Below are 13,891 nucleotides of genomic sequence, written 5' to 3'. Positions count from 1 at the left end.
CATATCAACCGTCGTAAAACCGCATTTAGCAATGTCACTTAGTGAGATGTAGTGTTTTTCAACATTACAAGTCGGGAACTACAATATCTAATGTGAAAGCGCATGAAACCGTCGTAATCTTGTAGAAAACATTGTAAAGTGGCGAGTAAAACGTTTTCTAACGATAGAAGTGCGAAGGTTAGGTTAGGTTAGGTTAGTTTAAGCTAGGTAGCGTCGTGAAACTACCAAAAACGACGTCATCTAACGAGATAGTGTTGTTTTATAGCGAGTAATAAACTGCGATAGGTGAAATGTTGTGAATGCACTCAAAACGGCATGAACAAGCCAAATACTGCGTGTTGTACCGTTACAAGTGCGAAACTGCTATGTTGTGACATTCTCGGTAAAGCGCATGCAAGTATCGTGAAACCTTAAAGAACGATGTCATTTAGCGAGATACAGCGTTCTGTACTGTAATAAGTTGGTGAGAAACTGTGAGGTCAAGCAAGTATCGTAATTGTGAACGAAACAGTGTAATTGAGCGTCTTTAGATACAAGTGCGAATGTTAGGTTAGGTTGACATATCAACCGTCGTAAAACCGCATTAAACAATGTCACTTAGTGAGATGTAGTGTTTTTCAACATTACAAGTCGGGAACTACGATATCTAATGTGAAAGCGCATGAAACCGTCGTAATCTTGTAGAAAACATTGTAAAGTTGCGAGTAAAACGTTTTCTAACGATAGAAGTGCGAAGGTTAGGTTAGGTTAGGTTAGTTTAAGCTAGGTAGCGTCGTGAAACTACCAAAAACGACGTCATCTAACGAGATAGTGTTGTTTTATTGCGAGTATTAAACTGCGATAGGTAAAATGTTGTGAATGCACACAAAACGGCATGAACAAGCCAAATACTGCGTGTTCTACCGTTACAAGTGCGAAACTGCTATATTGTGATATTCTCGTTAAAGCGCATGCAAGCATCGTGAAACCTTAAAGAACGATGTCATTTAGCGAGATACAGCGTTCTGTACTGCAATAAGTTGGTGAAAAACTGTGAGGTTATGCAAATATCGTAATTGTGAACGAAACAGTGTAATAGAGCGTTTTTCAATACAAGTACGAATGTTAGGTTAAATTAAGATATGAACCGTCGTAAAACCGCATTAAACAATGTCACTTAGTGAGATGCAGTGTTTTTCACCAATACAAGTTGGGAACTGCGATATCTAATGAGAAAGCACTTGCAAACGTCGTTAGGTTAGGTTAGGTTACGTTAGGTTAGGTTACGTTAGGTTAGGTTTGGTTAGGTTAGGTTAGGTTATGTTAGGTTAGGTTGGGTTAGGTTACGTTAGGTTAAGGTATGAACCGTCGTAAAACCGCAATAAACAATGTCACTTAGTGAGATGCAGTGTTTTTCACCTTTACAAGTTGGGAACTGCGATATCTAATGTGAAAGCGCTGTAAACCGTCGTAATGTTGTAGAAAGCAATGTAAAGTAGCGAGTAAAACGTTTTCTAACGATAGAAGTGCGAAGGTTATGTTAGGTTGAGTTATGTTAGTTTAAGCTAGGTAGCGTCGTGAAACCACCAAAAACGACGTCATCTAACGAGATAGTGTTGTTTTATTGCGAGTACGAAACTGCGATAGGCAAAATGTTGTGAAAGCACACAAAACGGCATGAACAAGCCAAATACTGCGTGTTGTACCGTTACAAGTGCGAAAGTGCTATGTTGTGACATTCTCGGTAAAGCGCATGCAAGTATCGTGAACCCTTAAAGAACGATGTCATTTAGCGAGATACAGCGTTCTGTACTGTAATAAGTTGGTGAGAAACTGTGAGGTCAAGCAAATATCGTAATTGTGAACGAAACAGTGTAATTGAGCGTCTTTAGATACAAGTGCGAATGTTAGGTTAGGTTGACATATCAACCGTCGTAAAACCGCATTTAGCAATGTCACTTAGTGAGATGTAGTGTTTTTCAACATTACAAGTCGGGAACTACAATATCTAATGTGAAAGCGCATGAAACCGTCGTAATCTTGTAGAAAACATTGTAAAGTGGCGAGTAAAACGTTTTCTAACGATAGAAGTGCGAAGGTTAGGTTAGGTTAGGTTAGTTTAAGCTAGGTAGCGTCGTGAAACTACCAAAAACGACGTCATCTAACGAGATAGTGTTGTTTTATAGCGAGTAATAAACTGCGATAGGTGAAATGTTGTGAAAGCACACAAAACGGCATGAACAAGCCAAATACTGCGTGTTCTACAGTTACAAGTGCGAAACTCCTATATTGTGATATTCTCGTTAAATCGCATGCAAGCATCGTGAAACCTTAAAGAACAATGTCATTTAGCGAGATACAGCGTTCTGTACTGCAATAAGTTGGTGAAAAACTGTGAGGTTATGCAAATATCGTAATTGTGAACAAAACAGTGTAATAGAGCGTTTTTAGATACAAGTGCGAATGTTAGGTTAGGTTAAGATATGAACCGTCGTAAAACCGCATTAAACAATGTCAATTACTGAGATGCAGTGTTTTTCACCATTAAAAGTGGGGAACTGCGATATTTAATGTGAAAGCGCTTGCAACCGTCGTTAGGTTAGGTTAGGTTAGGTTAGGTTAGGTTAGGTTAGGTTAGGTTTGGTTAGGTTAGGTTAGGTTAGGTTAGGTTAGATTAGGTTAGGTTGGGTTGAGTTGGGTTAGGTTGGGTTAGGTTAGGTTAGGTTGGGTTAGGTTAGGTTAGGTTAGGTTACGTTAGGTTAGGTTAGGTTAGGTTACGTTAGGTTAGGTTAGGTTAGGTAAGGATAATTTGGTTAGGTTAGGTAAGGTTAGGTTAGGTTAGGTTAGGTTGGGTTGGGTGTTGTTGGGTTGGGTTAGGTTGGGTTAGGTTAGGTTAGGTTACGTTAGGTTAGGTTAGGTTAGGTTACGTTAGGTTATGTTAGGTTAGGTTAGGTTACGTTAGGTTAGGTTAGGTCAGGTAAGGTTAGGTTACGTTAGAATAGGTTAGGTTAGGTTACGTTAGGTTAGGTTAAGTTAGGTTAGGTTAGGTTTGGTTAGGTTAGGTTAGGTTAGCTTAGGTTAGGTTAGGTTGGGTTGGGTTGGGTTAGGTTGGGTTAGGTTAGGTTAGGTTAGGTTAGGTTGGGTTAGGTTAGTTTAGGTTAGGTTAGGTTTGGTTAGGTTAAGTTGGGTTGGGTTAGGTTAGGTTAGGTTAGGTAAGGTTAGGTTAGGTTAGGTTAGGTTAGGTTAAGGTATGAACCGTCGTAAAACCGCATTAAACAATGTCACTTAGTGAGATGCAGTGTTTTTCACCTTTACAAGTTGGGAACTGTGATATCTAATGTGAAAGTGCTTGAAACCGTCGTAATGTTGTAGAAAGCAATGTAAAGTAGCGAGTAAAACGTTTTCTAACGATAGAAGTGCGAAGGTCATGTTAGGTTGAGTTATGTTAGTTTAAGCAAGGTAGCGTCGTGAAACTACCAAAAACAACGTCATCTAACGAGATAGAGTTGTTTTATTGCGAGTACGAAACTGCGATAGGTGAAATGTTGTGAATGCACACAAAACGGCATGAACAAGCCAAATACTGCGTGTTCTACCGTTACAAGTGCGAAACTGCTATATTGTGATATTCTCGTTAAAGCGCATGCAAGCATCGTGAAACCTTAAAGAACAATGTCATTTAGCGAGATACAGCGTTCTGTACTGCAATAAGTTGGTGAAAAACTGTGAGGTTATGCAAATATCGTATTTGTGAACGAAACAGTGTAATAGAGCGTTTTTTAATACAAGTGCGAATGTTAGGTTAGGTTAAGATATGAACCGTCGTAAAACCGCATTAATCAATGTCACTTAGTGAGATGCAGTGTTTTTCACCATTACAAGTCGGGAACTGCGATATCTAATGTGAAAGCGCTTGCAAACGTCGTTAGGTTAGGTTAGGTTAGGTTAGGTTAGGTTACGTTAGGTTAGGTTAGGTTAGGTTAGGTTTGGTTAGGTTAGGTTAGGTTAGGTTACGTTAGGTTAAGGTATGAACCGTCGTAAAACCGCAATAAACAATGTCACTTAGTGAGATGTAGTGTTTTTCAACATTACAAGTCGGGAACTACGATATCTAACGTGAAAGCGCATGAAACCGTCGTAATCTTGTAGAAAGCATTGTAAAGTGGCGAGTAAAACGTTTTCTAACGATAGAAGTGCGAAGGTTAGGTTAGGTTAGGTTAGTTTAAGCTAGGTAGCGTCGTGAAACTACCAAAAACGACGTCATCTAACGAGATAGTGTTGTTTTATAGCGAGTATTAAACTGCGATAGGTGAAATGTTGTGAAAGCACACAAAACGGCATGAACAAGCCAAATACTGCGTGTTCTACCGTTACAAGTGCGAAACTGCTATATTGTGATATTCTCGTTAAAGCGCATGCAAGCATCGTGAAACCTTAAAGAACAATGTCATTTAGCGAGATACAGCGTTCTGTACTGCAATAAGTTGGTGAAAAACTGTGAGGTTATGCAAATATCTTATTGTGAACGAAACAGTGTAATAGAGCGTTTTTTAATACAAGTGCGAATGTTAGGTTAGGTTAAGATATGAACCGTCGTAAAACCGCATTAATCAATGTCACTTAGTGAGATGCAGTGTTTTTCACCATTACAAGTCGGGAACTGCGATATCTAATGTGAAAGCGCTTGCAAACGTCGTTAGGTTAGGTTAGGTTAGGTTAGGTTAGGTTACGTTAGGTTAGGTTAGGTTAGGTTTGGTTAGGTTAGGTTAGGTTAGGTTAGGGTATGTTAGGTAAGGTTTGGTTAGGTTAGGTTAGGTTAGGTTGGTTTAGGTAAGGTTAGGTTAGGTTAAGATATGAACTGCGCTAAAACCGCGTTAAAAAATGTCAGTGAGATGCTGTGTTTTTCACCATTACAAGTCGGGAACTGCGATATCTAATGTGAAAGCGCATGAAACCGTCGTAATCTTGTAGAAAACATTGTAAAGTAGCGAATAAAACGTTTTCTAACGATAGAAGTGCGAAGGTCCGGTTAGTTTGAGTTATGTTAGTTTAAGCTAGGTAGCGTCGTGAAACCACCAAAAACGACGTCAACGAGATAGTGTTGTTTTAATGCGAGTACGAAACTGCGACAGGTAAAATGTTGTGAACGCACTCAAAACGGCATGAACAAGCCAAATACTGCGTGTTGTACCGTTACAAGTGCGAAAGTGCTATGTTGTGACATTCTCGGTAAAGCGCATGCAAGTATCGTGAAACCTTAAAGAACGATGTCATTTAGCGAGATACAGCGTTCTGTACTGTAATAAGTTGGTGAGAAACTGTGAGGTCAAGCAAATATCGTAATTGTGAACGAAACAGTGTAATTGAGCGTCTTTAGATACAAGTGCGAATGTTAGGTTAGGTTGACATATCAACCGTCGTAAAACCGCATTTAGCAATGTCACTTAGTGAGATGTAGTGTTTTTCAACATTACAAGTCGGGAACTACAATATCTAATGTGAAAGCGCATGAAACCGTCGTAATCTTGTAGAAAACATTGTAAAGTGGCGAGTAAAACGTTTTCTAACGATAGAAGTGCGAAGGTTAGGTTAGGTTAGGTTAGTTTAAGCTAGGTAGCGTCGTGAAACTACCAAAAACGACGTCATCTAACGAGATAGTGTTGTTTTATAGCGAGTAATAAACTGCGATAGGTGAAATGTTGTGAAAGCACACAAAACGGCATGAACAAGCCAAATACTGCGTGTTCTACCGTTACAAGTGCGAAACTCCTATATTGTGATATTCTCGTTAAATCGCATGCAAGCATCGTGAAACCTTAAAGAACAATGTCATTTAGCGAGATACAGCGTTCTGTACTGCAATAAGTTGGTGAAAAACTGTGAGGTTATGCAAATATCGTAATTGTGAACAAAACAGTGTAATAGAGCGTTTTTAGATACAAGTGCGAATGTTAGGTTAGGTTGAGATATGAACCGTCGTAAAACCGCATTAATCAATGTCACTTAGTGAGATGCAGTGTTTTTCACCATTACAAGTCGGGAACTGCGATATCTAATGTGAAAGCGCTTGCAAACGTCGTTAGGTTAGGTTAGGTTAGGTTAGGTTAGGTTACGTTAGGTTAGGTTAGGTTAGGTTTGGTTAGGTGAGGTTAGGTTAGGTTAGGTTAGGTTAGGTTACGTTAGGTTAAGGTATGAACCGTCGTAAAACCGCAATAAACAATGTCACTTAGTGAGATGTAGTGTTTTTCAACATTACAAGTCGGGAACTACGATATCTAACGTGAAAGCGCATGAAACCGTCGTAATCTTGTAGAAAACATTGTAAAGTTGCGAGTAAAACGTTTTCTAACGATAGAAGTGCGAAGGTTAGGTTAGGTTAGGTTAGTTTAAGCTAGGTAGCGTCGTGAAACTACCAAAAACGACGTCATCTAACGAGATAGTGTTGTTTTATTGCGAGTATTAAACTGCGATAGGTAAAATGTTGTGAATGCACACAAAACGGCATGAACAAGCCAAATACTGCGTGTTCTACCGTTACAAGTGCGAAACTGCTATATTGTGATATTCTCGTTAAAGCGCATGCAAGCACCGTGAAACCTTAAAGAACGATGTCATTTAGCGAGATACAGCGTTCTGTACTGCAATAAGTTGGTGAAAAACTGTGAGGTTATGCAAATATCGTAATTGTGAACGAAACAGTGTAATAGAGCGTTTTTCAATACAAGTACGAATGTTAGGTTAAATTAAGATATGAACCGTCGTAAAACCGCATTAAACAATGTCACTTAGTGAGATGCAGTGTTTTTCACCAATACAAGTTGGGAACTGCGATATCTAATGAGAAAGCACTTGCAAACGTCGTTAGGTTAGGTTAGGTTAGGTTAGGTTACGTTAGGTTAGGTTAGGTTAGGTTATGTTAGGTTAGGTTGGGTTAGGTTACGTTAGGTTAAGGTATGAACCGTCGTAAAACCGCAATAAACAATGTCACTTAGTGAGATGCAGTGTTTTTCACCTTTACAAGTTGGGAACTGCGATATCTAATGTGAAAGCGCTTGAAACCGTCGTAATGTTGTAGAAAGCAATGTAAAGTAGCGAGTAAAACGTTTTCTAACGATAGAAGTGCGAAGGTTATGTTAGGTTGAGTTATGTTAGTTTAAGCTAGGTAGCGTCGTGAAACCACCAAAAACGACGTCATCTAACGAGATAGTGTTGTTTTATTGCGAGTACGAAACTGCGATAGGCAAAATGTTGTGAAAGCACACAAAACGGCATGAACAAGCCAAATACTGCGTGTTGTACCGTTACAAGTGCGAAAGTGCTATGTTGTGACATTCTCGGTAAAGCGCATGCAAGTATCGTGAAACCTTAAAGAACGATGTCATTTAGCGAGATACAGCGTTCTGTACTGTAATAAGTTGGTGAGAAACTGTGAGGTCAAGCAAATATCGTAATTGTGAACGAAACAGTGTAATTGAGCGTCTTTAGATACAAGTGCGAATGTTAGGTTAGGTTGACATATCAACCGTCGTAAAACCGCATTTAGCAATGTCACTTAGTGAGATGTAGTGTTTTTCAACATTACAAGTCGGGAACTACAATATCTAATGTGAAAGCGCATGAAACCGTCGTAATCTTGTAGAAAACATTGTAAAGTGGCGAGTAAAACGTTTTCTAACGATAGAAGTGCGAAGGTTAGGTTAGGTTAGGTTAGTTTAAGCTAGGTAGCGTCGAGAAACTACCAAAAACGACGTCATCTAACGAGATAGTGTTGTTTTATAGCGAGTAATAAACTGCGATAGGTGAAATGTTGTGAAAGCACACAAAACGGCATGAACAAGCCAAATACTGCGTGTTCTACAGTTACAAGTGCGAAACTCCTATATTGTGATATTCTCGTTAAATCGCATGCAAGCATCGTGAAACCTTAAAGAACAATGTCATTTAGCGAGATACAGCGTTCTGTACTGCAATAAGTTGGTGAAAAACTGTGAGGTTATGCAAATATCGTAATTGTGAACAAAACAGTGTAATAGAGCGTTTTTAGATACAAGTGCGAATGTTAGGTTAGGTTAAGATATGAACCGTCGTAAAACCGCATTAAACAATGTCAATTACTGAGATGCAGTGTTTTTCACCATTAAAAGTGGGGAACTGCGATATTTAATGTGAAAGCGCTTGCAACCGTCGTTAGGTTAGGTTAGGTTAGGTTAGGTTAGGTTAGGTTTGGTTAGGTTAGGTTAGGTTAGGTTAGGTTAGGTTAGATTAGGTTAGGTTGGGTTGAGTTGGGTTAGGTTGGGTTAGGTTAGGTTAGGTTGGGTTAGGTTAGGTTAGGTTAGGTTACGTTAGGTTAGGTTAGGTTAGGTTACGTTAGGTTAGGTTAGGTTAGGTAAGGATAATTTGGTTAGGTTAGGTAAGGTTAGGTTAGGTTAGGTTAGGTTGGGTTGGGTGTTGTTGGGTTGGGTTGGGTTGGGTTAGGTTGGGTTAGGTTAGGTTAGGTTACGTTAGGTTAGGTTAGGTTAGGTTACGTTAGGTTATGTTAGGTTAGGTTAGGTTACGTTAGGTTAGGTTAGGTCAGGTAAGGTTAGGTTACGTTAGAATAGGTTAGGTTAGGTTACGTTAGGTTAGGTTAAGTTAGGTTAGGTTAGGTTTGGTTAGGTTAGGTTAGGTTAGCTTAGGTTAGGTTAGGTTGGGTTGGGTTGGGTTAGGTTGGGTTAGGTTAGGTTAGGTTAGGTTAGGTTGGGTTAGGTTAGTTTAGGTTAGGTTAGGTTTGGTTAGGTTAAGTTGGGTTGGGTTAGGTTAGGTTAGGTTAGGTAAGGTTAGGTTAGGTTAGGTTAGGTTAGGTTAAGGTATGAACCGTCGTAAAACCGCATTAAACAATGTCACTTAGTGAGATGCAGTGTTTTTCACCTTTACAAGTTGGGAACTGTGATATCTAATGTGAAAGTGCTTGAAACCGTCGTAATGTTGTAGAAAGCAATGTAAAGTAGCGAGTAAAACGTTTTCTAACGATAGAAGTGCGAAGGTCATGTTAGGTTGAGTTATGTTAGTTTAAGCAAGGTAGCGTCGTGAAACTACCAAAAACAACGTCATCTAACGAGATAGAGTTGTTTTATTGCGAGTACGAAACTGCGATAGGTGAAATGTTGTGAATGCACACAAAACGGCATGAACAAGCCAAATACTGCGTGTTCTACCGTTACAAGTGCGAAACTGCTATATTGTGATATTCTCGTTAAAGCGCATGCAAGCATCGTGAAACCTTAAAGAACAATGTCATTTAGCGAGATACAGCGTTCTGTACTGCAATAAGTTGGTGAAAAACTGTGAGGTTATGCAAATATCGTATTTGTGAACGAAACAGTGTAATAGAGCGTTTTTTAATACAAGTGCGAATGTTAGGTTAGGTTAAGATATGAACCGTCGTAAAACCGCATTAATCAATGTCACTTAGTGAGATGCAGTGTTTTTCACCATTACAAGTCGGGAACTGCGATATCTAATGTGAAAGCGCTTGCAAACGTCGTTAGGTTAGGTTAGGTTAGGTTAGGTTAGGTTACGTTAGGTTAGGTTAGGTTAGGTTAGGTTTGGTTAGGTTAGGTTAGGTTAGGTTAGGTTACGTTAGGTTAAGGTATGAACCGTCGTAAAACCGCAATAAACAATGTCACTTAGTGAGATGTAGTGTTTTTCAACATTACAAGTCGGGAACTACGATATCTAACGTGAAAGCGCATGAAACCGTCGTAATCTTGTAGAAAGCATTGTAAAGTGGCGAGTAAAACGTTTTCTAACGATAGAAGTGCGAAGGTTAGGTTAGGTTAGGTTAGTTTAAGCTAGGTAGCGTCGTGAAACTACCAAAAACGACGTCATCTAACGAGATAGTGTTGTTTTATAGCGAGTATTAAACTGCGATAGGTGAAATGTTGTGAAAGCACACAAAACGGCATGAACAAGCCAAATACTGCGTGTTCTACCGTTACAAGTGCGAAACTGCTATATTGTGATATTCTCGTTAAAGCGCATGCAAGCATCGTGAAACCTTAAAGAACAATGTCATTTAGCGAGATACAGCGTTCTGTACTGCAATAAGTTGGTGAAAAACTGTGAGGTTATGCAAATATCTTATTGTGAACGAAACAGTGTAATAGAGCGTTTTTTAATACAAGTGCGAATGTTAGGTTAGGTTAAGATATGAACCGTCGTAAAACCGCATTAATCAATGTCACTTAGTGAGATGCAGTGTTTTTCACCATTACAAGTCGGGAACTGCGATATCTAATGTGAAAGCGCTTGCAAACGTCGTTAGGTTAGGTTAGGTTAGGTTAGGTTAGGTTACGTTAGGTTAGGTTAGGTTAGGTTTGGTTAGGTTAGGTTAGGTTAGGTTAGGGTATGTTAGGTAAGGTTTGGTTAGGTTAGGTTAGGTTAGGTTGGTTTAGGTAAGGTTAGGTTAGGTTAAGATATGAACTGCGCTAAAACCGCGTTAAAAAATGTCAGTGAGATGCTGTGTTTTTCACCATTACAAGTCGGGAACTGCGATATCTAATGTGAAAGCGCATGAAACCGTCGTAATCTTGTAGAAAACATTGTAAAGTAGCGAATAAAACGTTTTCTAACGATAGAAGTGCGAAGGTCCGGTTAGTTTGAGTTATGTTAGTTTAAGCTAGGTAGCGTCGTGAAACCACCAAAAACGACGTCAACGAGATAGTGTTGTTTTAATGCGAGTACGAAACTGCGACAGGTAAAATGTTGTGAACGCACTCAAAACGGCATGAACAAGCCAAATACTGCGTGTTGTACCGTTACAAGTGCGAAAGTGCTATGTTGTGACATTCTCGGTAAAGCGCATGCAAGTATCGTGAAACCTTAAAGAACGATGTCATTTAGCGAGATACAGCGTTCTGTACTGTAATAAGTTGGTGAGAAACTGTGAGGTCAAGCAAATATCGTAATTGTGAACGAAACAGTGTAATTGAGCGTCTTTAGATACAAGTGCGAATGTTAGGTTAGGTTGACATATCAACCGTCGTAAAACCGCATTTAGCAATGTCACTTAGTGAGATGTAGTGTTTTTCAACATTACAAGTCGGGAACTACAATATCTAATGTGAAAGCGCATGAAACCGTCGTAATCTTGTAGAAAACATTGTAAAGTGGCGAGTAAAACGTTTTCTAACGATAGAAGTGCGAAGGTTAGGTTAGGTTAGGTTAGTTTAAGCTAGGTAGCGTCGTGAAACTACCAAAAACGACGTCATCTAACGAGATAGTGTTGTTTTATAGCGAGTAATAAACTGCGATAGGTGAAATGTTGTGAAAGCACACAAAACGGCATGAACAAGCCAAATACTGCGTGTTCTACCGTTACAAGTGCGAAACTCCTATATTGTGATATTCTCGTTAAATCGCATGCAAGCATCGTGAAACCTTAAAGAACAATGTCATTTAGCGAGATACAGCGTTCTGTACTGCAATAAGTTGGTGAAAAACTGTGAGGTTATGCAAATATCGTAATTGTGAACAAAACAGTGTAATAGAGCGTTTTTAGATACAAGTGCGAATGTTAGGTTAGGTTGAGATATGAACCGTCGTAAAACCGCATTAATCAATGTCACTTAGTGAGATGCAGTGTTTTTCACCATTACAAGTCGGGAACTGCGATATCTAATGTGAAAGCGCTTGCAAACGTCGTTAGGTTAGGTTAGGTTAGGTTAGGTTAGGTTACGTTAGGTTAGGTTAGGTTAGGTTTGGTTAGGTTAGGTTAGGTTAGGTTAGGTTAGGTTAGGTTACGTTAGGTTAAGGTATGAACCGTCGTAAAACCGCAATAAACAATGTCACTTAGTGAGATGTAGTGTTTTTCAACATTACAAGTCGGGAACTACGATATCTAACGTGAAAGCGCATGAAACCGTCGTAATCTTGTAGAAAACATTGTAAAGTTGCGAGTAAAACGTTTTCTAACGATAGAAGTGCGAAGGTTAGGTTAGGTTAGGTTAGTTTAAGCTAGGTAGCGTCGTGAAACTACCAAAAACGACGTCATCTAACGAGATAGTGTTGTTTTATTGCGAGTATTAAACTGCGATAGGTAAAATGTTGTGAATGCACACAAAACGGCATGAACAAGCCAAATACTGCGTGTTCTACCGTTACAAGTGCGAAACTGCTATATTGTGATATTCTCGTTAAAGCGCATGCAAGCACCGTGAAACCTTAAAGAACGATGTCATTTAGCGAGATACAGCGTTCTGTACTGCAATAAGTTGGTGAAAAACTGTGAGGTTATGCAAATATCGTAATTGTGAACGAAACAGTGTAATAGAGCGTTTTTCAATACAAGTACGAATGTTAGGTTAAATTAAGATATGAACCGTCGTAAAACCGCATTAAACAATGTCACTTAGTGAGATGCAGTGTTTTTCACCAATACAAGTTGGGAACTGCGATATCTAATGAGAAAGCACTTGCAAACGTCGTTAGGTTAGGTTAGGTTAGGTTAGGTTACGTTAGGTTAGGTTAGGTTAGGTTATGTTAGGTTAGGTTGGGTTAGGTTACGTTAGGTTAAGGTATGAACCGTCGTAAAACCGCAATAAACAATGTCACTTAGTGAGATGCAGTGTTTTTCACCTTTACAAGTTGGGAACTGCGATATCTAATGTGAAAGCGCTTGAAACCGTCGTAATGTTGTAGAAAGCAATGTAAAGTAGCGAGTAAAACGTTTTCTAACGATAGAAGTGCGAAGGTTATGTTAGGTTGAGTTATGTTAGTTTAAGCTAGGTAGCGTCGTGAAACCACCAAAAACGACGTCATCTAACGAGATAGTGTTGTTTTATTGCGAGTACGAAACTGCGATAGGCAAAATGTTGTGAAAGCACACAAAACGGCATGAACAAGCCAAATACTGCGTGTTGTACCGTTACAAGTGCGAAAGTGCTATGTTGTGACATTCTCGGTAAAGCGCATGCAAGTATCGTGAAACCTTAAAGAACGATGTCATTTAGCGAGATACAGCGTTCTGTACTGTAATAAGTTGGTGAGAAACTGTGAGGTCAAGCAAATATCGTAATTGTGAACGAAACAGTGTAATTGAGCGTCTTTAGATACAAGTGCGAATGTTAGGTTAGGTTGACATATCAACCGTCGTAAAACCGCATTTAGCAATGTCACTTAGTGAGATGTAGTGTTTTTCAACATTACAAGTCGGGAACTACAATATCTAATGTGAAAGCGCATGAAACCGTCGTAATCTTGTAGAAAACATTGTAAAGTGGCGAGTAAAACGTTTTCTAACGATAGAAGTGCGAAGGTTAGGTTAGGTTAGGTTAGTTTAAGCTAGGTAGCGTCGAGAAACTACCAAAAACGACGTCATCTAACGAGATAGTGTTGTTTTATAGCGAGTAATAAACTGCGATAGGTGAAATGTTGTGAAAGCACACAAAACGGCATGAACAAGCCAAATACTGCGTGTTCTACAGTTACAAGTGCGAAACTCCTATATTGTGATATTCTCGTTAAATCGCATGCAAGCATCGTGAAACCTTAAAGAACAATGTCATTTAGCGAGATACAGCGTTCTGTACTGCAATAAGTTGGTGAAAAACTGTGAGGTTATGCAAATATCGTAATTGTGAACAAAACAGTGTAATAGAGCGTTTTTAGATACAAGTGCGAATGTTAGGTTAGGTTAAGATATGAACCGTCGTAAAACCGCATTAAACAATGTCAATTACTGAGATGCAGTGTTTTTCACCATTAAAAGTGGGGAACTGCGATATTTAATGTGAAAGCGCTTGCAACCGTCGTTAGGTTAGGTTAGGTTAGGTTAGGTTAGGTTAGGTTAGGTTTGGTTAGGTTAGGTTAGGTTAGGTTAGGTTAGATTAGGTTAGGTTGGGTTGAGTTGGGTTAGGTTGGGTTAGGTTAGGTT

This window comes from Rhipicephalus microplus, unplaced genomic scaffold (genome assembly GCF_043290135.1).
Source record: "Rhipicephalus microplus isolate Deutch F79 unplaced genomic scaffold, USDA_Rmic scaffold_76, whole genome shotgun sequence".
Lineage (NCBI taxonomy): Eukaryota > Metazoa > Arthropoda > Arachnida > Ixodida > Ixodidae > Rhipicephalus > Rhipicephalus microplus.
This window is presented reverse-complemented; position numbering follows the sequence as displayed.